The sequence below is a fragment of the Lampris incognitus genome, chromosome 7, assembly GCF_029633865.1.
Source record: "Lampris incognitus isolate fLamInc1 chromosome 7, fLamInc1.hap2, whole genome shotgun sequence".
Classification (NCBI taxonomy): domain Eukaryota; kingdom Metazoa; phylum Chordata; class Actinopteri; order Lampriformes; family Lampridae; genus Lampris; species Lampris incognitus.
In genome coordinates this window covers 66,381,676-66,388,676 of record NC_079217.1, presented here as the reverse complement: position 1 = coordinate 66,388,676, position 7,001 = coordinate 66,381,676, and positions in this window count along the sequence as shown.

The following is a 7,001-nucleotide window of genomic DNA, read 5'->3' as shown; positions in this document are numbered from 1 at the left end:
AAGGAGGGCAGACATGCAGGGGTGGATGGGAAGGGGGGCAGACATACAGGCGTGAATGGGAAGGGGGGGCAGACATACAGTGGTGGATGGGAAGGGGGGGCAGACATGCAGGGGTGGATGGGAAGGGGGGCTCCGAGAGGGAGAGGCGCCAGTAGTACTCTCCCACTTGGACAGATATAAAGGGAAAGAAAAACAAACATCATAAATCAGATAAATCACAGATGCAGGTGGAGCGCTCAGTCCCCAGCCTGCCCCAGACCACGGGTGGATGAGCGGACGGGGGGGCACGAGAAGGCAATGGAGAAAAGGTGTGTCTTGAGATGGGGTTGGAAGAGTGGGAGGGATTCTGAGTCTCTAATGATTTGGGGGAGTGAGTTCCAGAGCCTGGGAGCTGCCCTGGAGAAGGCTCGGTCACCAAAGCCACGGAGGTTGGACCTGGGGGTAGAGAGAAGGGAGGCCGAGGTGGATCTGAGGGACCGAGAGGGTTGGTCACCAAAGCCGCGGAGGTTTGACCTGGGGGTAGAGAGAAGGGAGGCTGAGGTGGATCTGAGGGACTGAGAGGGTTGGTAGGGGGAGAGGAGATCGGTGAGGCATGGGGGAGCCAGTTTGTGAAGGGCTTTATAAGTAAGAACCAGAATTTTATAATTGGTCCGGTGAGAGATGGGTAGCCAGTGGAGGTCTTTTAGGACTGGGGTGATGTGGTGCCAGGATTTGGTGAAAGTTAAAAGTCGGGCGGATGCGTTCTGGACCAATTGGAGTCTCTTGATAGAGCTAGCACTGATGTCATAGAGGAGTGAGTAGCAGTAATCAAGGCGGGAGGAGATGAAGGCATGGATCAGTGTCTCAGCAGCAGGGCGAGTGAGAGAGGATCTTATTTTTGCAATGTTGCGAAGGTGGTAGAAGGAGGATTTGACCATGTGGCAGATATGTGGCTCAAGGGAGAGGGTGGGATCAGGGATCACACCAAGGTTGCGCGCCTGGGGGGAAGGGGAGACAGTAGTGCCATCGACGGTGAGTGCAAGGTTGTTGATTTGGCTGAGAGTGGACTTGGAGCCAATGGAGAGGAGTCCAGTTTTGTGAGTGAGGAGCAGAAGAGAAGAAGAGAATAGAAACGATTGCTCATTACGACTGTACTCCGTACTTTACTTACTTACTTATACACGCCCTGCTTACACAACCACATCGAAACATAACAAATTGGCGACAAGTTCTGGACCCACTCTACTGAAGATGGCTGCAGTTACACCTTTTTCTACCCCTCCGTTGCCGTGCCCTGGTGAGCCTCCGCTGCCACTCAACACGTGGTTGGAAATGTTCCGCAACCATCTGCAAGTGGTAGCAAGGAACACAGACGACTGGCCGGATACTCGGAAACGAGCACTACTTCTACACTACCTGGTGTTGGTAAATAAGGGTTTACCGCTTTAAGAGCAAGATCTGGGGTAGGACTCTGATTGGTTGGTAGGGAGGGGGGAATGAGGAAGTTGTTGTTGTTGTGTGGCGCGAACGGTAGTGGGAGCTCCGCGCAAGTGAAAGGAGATATTATTAGTAAGAACTGTTGTGATATATTGGACCCATGTCAACGTTTAGTGCAGCTGTGAAGAAGGATTAAATGTGTTTCCAAAGAGAGAAGACGGTGTCCTCGCCATTTTCAGACGAAGTGAACTATTGAACTGTGTTGGGTTGTACTCCAGAGTTTAGCTAGCTAGCTAGCACCAGGCAGTGGCGGGCAGCGCCAGCGAACTTCGGCCCTGGATCCCAAATAAATTGGGTTCCCCTGCACCTTCCGGCGGAGGTAGTCAGAAGACGGAGACAGGAAAAGTAACACTGGGGACTGAGGGCCAGAGACTCTTCTATACGCTGCCGGACCAAGGCCGGACCACGGAAGGTGCTGGAAAGGCTTTAGAAGCCCATTTTCTCCTCGGTCGGAACATAGTGGCCGAGCCTCCTGCCTCCAGAAAGCGCGCTCGAGCTCCCAATGAGTCTGTGCTACAGTGCGTTGCAGCACGTGTGAGCTCGTAAGCTCGGATGAAGCGCCACGAGATCAGTTGGTGGAAAACGTTTTCAACCGTCGCGTACGAGAGAGACCGCTCTAGAACCGGACTTGACGTTGCAAAGAGCCATTACAACTGCCACACCGATGAAAGCCGTAGCTGAGCAAGCTCAGCTCATCGCTGGGGGGCGCTCCACGCAGCGCTGCACGCCGCCATCGCACACCGCCGACGCCTCCGCCTGCACCGCTGGCTGCTCCTTCTCGTTCTGCTCCTTCTCGTCCTGCTGCTGCTGCTGTTTCTTCTCGTTCTGCTCCTTCCCGTTCTGCTCCTTCTCGTCCTGCTCCTTCTCGTCCTGCTGCTGCTGCTGTTTCTTCTCGTTCTGCTCCTTCTCGTCCTGCTCCTCGTCGTCCTGCTGCTGCTGCTGTTTCTTCTCGTTCTGCTCCTTCTCGTTCTGCTCCTTCTCGTCCTGCTGCTGCTGCTGTTTCTTCTCGTTCTGCTCCTTCTCGTTCTGCTCCTTCTCGTCCTGCTGCTGCTGCTGTTTCTTCTCGTTCTGCTCCTTCTCGTTCTGCTCCTTCTCGTCCTGCTCCTTCTCGTCCTGCTGCTGCTGCTGTTTCTTCTCGTCCTACATCCACGCTGATCCAACCGGACCTGCTACCGTTGTGGATCTGATCGACATCTTGCGTCCTGCCCCATTGCCTCCGCTCAATGTCAGCGTTGCAAGAAGAGGAGCAGAAGCGGCTGTGCTCCGTGCTTTACTCGCTCCCACAGCAGACAGTCCAGGTATCGAGTTACACACCGTACTCGCCACCTGAAGATGCGCTATGTAATATTACGGCTTTCCTGGAGTATAACATGACATAAACATCAGCCAACAAGACTGTTGGCCAGTTTACTAAAATGTGGAATTTAAGTGTTCGTTGGTCAAATTTGAATATCTCAAATATCACTGAGTAATATCAAATCAGATTCAAAACCGTGATGCTCGCTGACAAAACCGGCTCCCGCCTACCCGAACTCCCTCGTCCAGGTCCCCACGCAGCCCCGCTCGCTACGCTCTGCCAATGAAAGGCGCCTGGCACTTCCCAGGTCACTAGCCAGACTTCTCTTCTCTGGCTCCCCGGTGGTGGACCGAGTAACCAAGCTCCACTCCATCCGCTGAGTCCGTCTCCATCTTTAACCAACCCGACATCACACAGCTGGCGGCGACGAGGCCGCCTGCTGCGTCGCCTCACGTCGCCTGCGTCTGGGCCAAAAAGTAGCGCTTGAACACACCGCAAAGACTACAGCCGATGGCCAACTAGCACGTATGTTCTGCGCATGCGTGACAGGAAATAACTATCCATACCAGCAGGTGGCGGTCATCTGTATTCGTCATTCAAAGTTTGAAACCGGAAGACCCAGGATTTACCGTGCGCTAGCGAACAATAACACAAACAATCGACTTTGTGCATAACTGTAGTTCAGACTTCCGGTTTCTACTGCAGCGGTCATACCGGTTTCCTGTTTGTTGTCGGTTGCTATTGACAGTGGCATATTTTTCGTGATGCCTGCAAGATTTACCATGGATCAATGTCAACGACATGCACACAACTGCCCACACACTTTCACCTGCACCTCCCAACACACGGGTGGAGAGTTTCAAGTTGTACACATCAAGTTACATCCGTCCGTCCGTGGACGTCACTTGATACGTACAACTTGAAACGTTTCACCTGGGGGGAACACTGGGGGGGACAGCGTGACCCCCCCCCCCACGCGCTACGCCCCCCTGGTGAAACTCCTCACTGTCAAGTGAAAAGAAGCGGCTGGTGACTCCACATATATCGGAGGAGGTCTGCAACCCTCCCCGGATCGGCAGAGGGGGTGGAGCTGAGACCGGGACGGGGTAATTGGCCATGTACAACTGGGGAGAAAAGGGCGGGGGGGGGGGTATTAGGCTGACAGGTCCAGAAAAGGTTTGATGTAGGACCATTTTGGTGTAACCCTGTCTCTATTTTCATAGGACAATAAAGTCGCACGTGCGACTAACACCTACGGTTGACTCAGATCGGGCAGTGACAAGAATATGCAAAACTTCTTCTTTTGAATGCAACGTCGAGGAAGTTGGTCCGTAACTTTCTCATTTTTTGGATTATCAAAATTCTTTTAATAAGTTGTGACACTGTCACTGCACGATCCGAGTCAACCGTAGGTGTGAGTCACGCATGCACACTGTCGACTCAGATCGGGCAGCGGCAGAGCGCCGCGCTGATCTAGCGAGCCGGATGAAGAGAGTGAGCGGCGATAGCGGAGAACGACCGGTTTGGGGTTTTTCTGTTGAAGGTTTTTAACCACCGCACCCACGAGAGGTTGTCCATCATACAGTCTTAACCGTGCACAGAGAGATTTAGGCTGATAGATCCAGTAGTTTGCGAGATTAGCTGCGGACACACACGCACACGCACACACACACACACACAGTGGTCTGGTCCACTGGTTGAGGTCCCTCTGAAAGGACGCATGCCTCGGTGTCTTTTGGCAGTGACAACTCTTATCGCTCAGCGATTGTTGAGTCATTCAGTGCGTTTACATGACGGTAGAGAAAGTGGATTTATTGTGTCAGTCCGACTAAACCCGGACTTGGAAAACACATGTACACGTGTTAATCCCACTGAAATCCTGCTACATGGACTTTCTGGAGGTGGGACTAACACACTAGATGATGCAGATGGAGATGGATTTACTCTGGCATGTATAACGCTTCACTCGGCCCCGAACTGGCCTAGGCGTTCTGCGCATGCTCCGTAGTTCCGCGGCGGTCTTTCACCCGGGAGTCGAACAGCGTCGTATCAGCAGTATCAGTCTGCAAAGTTGTGCATGTTTTCCCCGCTCCACATGGAACCGCTTGCTAACTGGCTTGTTTGGTATGTGACGCAATAGGTCAACCGGAAGAAAGTCCAACAGCAACCAGCTGAAAGGGGGCACATCGCCACCTATCGTACCGGGGTGGGACATACTTCCGTCAATAAATCGATTCTTCCCGTGTTCTTGTACACTGGGACGACGACAGTCGTCCAGTTACTTGTCCTAATCCAGCTGTAACCGCAGCTGGACTTACCTGTGCATGTAAACACAGCGACTGTCAGTAAAGTCACGAGTAACGTGTTATTCAAACGCTTTGGAAAAGGATGAGACTCCTGTTTCTGTTGGGACGCTGACAGTCATGGTGACCATGACAGGGACACATGGAGGTCACGGAGTAGGTCGGTACACTCCATGTGGCCGTGATACCAACACAAAGGATTTCGGGACTGGTTTGTTGAGTCTCAATCTTTTCATTCGCGTTTAATGGAGCAAAGCGTTAAACTAATGTCTGTCTCTGTGTCCTCTGCGATTTGAAGGCCGTCACAGACCTTCAGGACTTCCCGGAGAACTGCAACCCCAGCGGAACCATAAAAAACACCAGTTTAGCGAAAAAACTGCAAGCTGTGTTGAAAATGTGATATGTGACATCATGTGACGGAGGCCTGTCTGTCTGCTCAGTGTCACAAAGACTGATTCTGTCTTCACAACAACACAGCCCACCACTTCACTTTTACCGGTTTTCACACAGCTCAAACCCCAAAGGTATCCATCTTAACCTTCTCACTCGTCCATCTCACGTCAAATCACTGAACACTACTGAACCACTGATAGAGAACTACTGATCACTGCTGAACCACTGATAGAGAACTACTGATCACTACTGAACCACTGATAGAGAACTACTGAACACTACTGAACTACTGATAGATAACTACTGAACACTACTGAACCACTGATAGAGAACTACTGATCACTACTGAACTACTGATAGATAACTACTGAACACTACTGAACCACTGATAGAGAACTACTGATCACTGCTGAACCACTGATAGAGAACTACTGAACACTACTGAACTACTGATAGAGAACTACTGAACACTACTGAACTACTGATAGATAACTACTGAACACTACTGAACCACTGATCACTACTGAACTACTGATAGAGAACTACTGAACACTACTGAACCACTGATAGAGAACCACTGATCACTACTGAACTACTGATAGATAACTACTGAACACTACTGAACCACTGATCACTACTGAACTACTGATAGATAACTACTGAACACTACTGAACCACTGATCACTACTGAACTACTGAACACTACTGAACCACTGATCACTACTGAACTACTGAACACTACTGAACTACTGATAGATAACTACTGAACACTACTGAACCACTGATCACTACTGAACTACTGATAGATAACTACTGAACACTACTGAACCACTGATCACTACTGAACTACTGAACACTACTGAACCACTGATCACTACTGAACTACTGAACACTACTGAACCACTGATCACTACTGAACTACTGATAGATAACTACTGAACACTACTGAACCACTGATAGAGAACTACTGAACACTACTGAACCACTGATAGAGAACTACTGATCACTACTGAACCACTGATAGATAACTACTGAACACTACTGAACCACTGATAGAGAACTACTGAACACTACTGAACCACTGATAGATAACTACTGAACACTACTGAACCACTGATAGAGAACTACTGAACACTACTGAACCACTGATAGAGAACTACTGAACACTACTGAACCACTGATAGATAACTACTGAACACTACTGAACCACTGATAGAGAACTACTGATCACTGCTGAATCACTGATCACTGCTGGTCACTACTACATCACTAATCATTACTGAATCACTGATCACTGCTGAACCACTGATAGAGAACTACTGAACACTACTGAACACTACTGAACCACTGATAGAGAACTACTGATCACTGCTGAACCACTGATCACTGCTGGTCACTACTACATCACTAATCATTACTGAATCACTGAACACTACTGAACCACTGATAGAGAACTACTGATCACTGCTGAACCACTGATCACTGCTGGTCACTACTACATCACTAATCATTACTGAATCACTGATCACTGC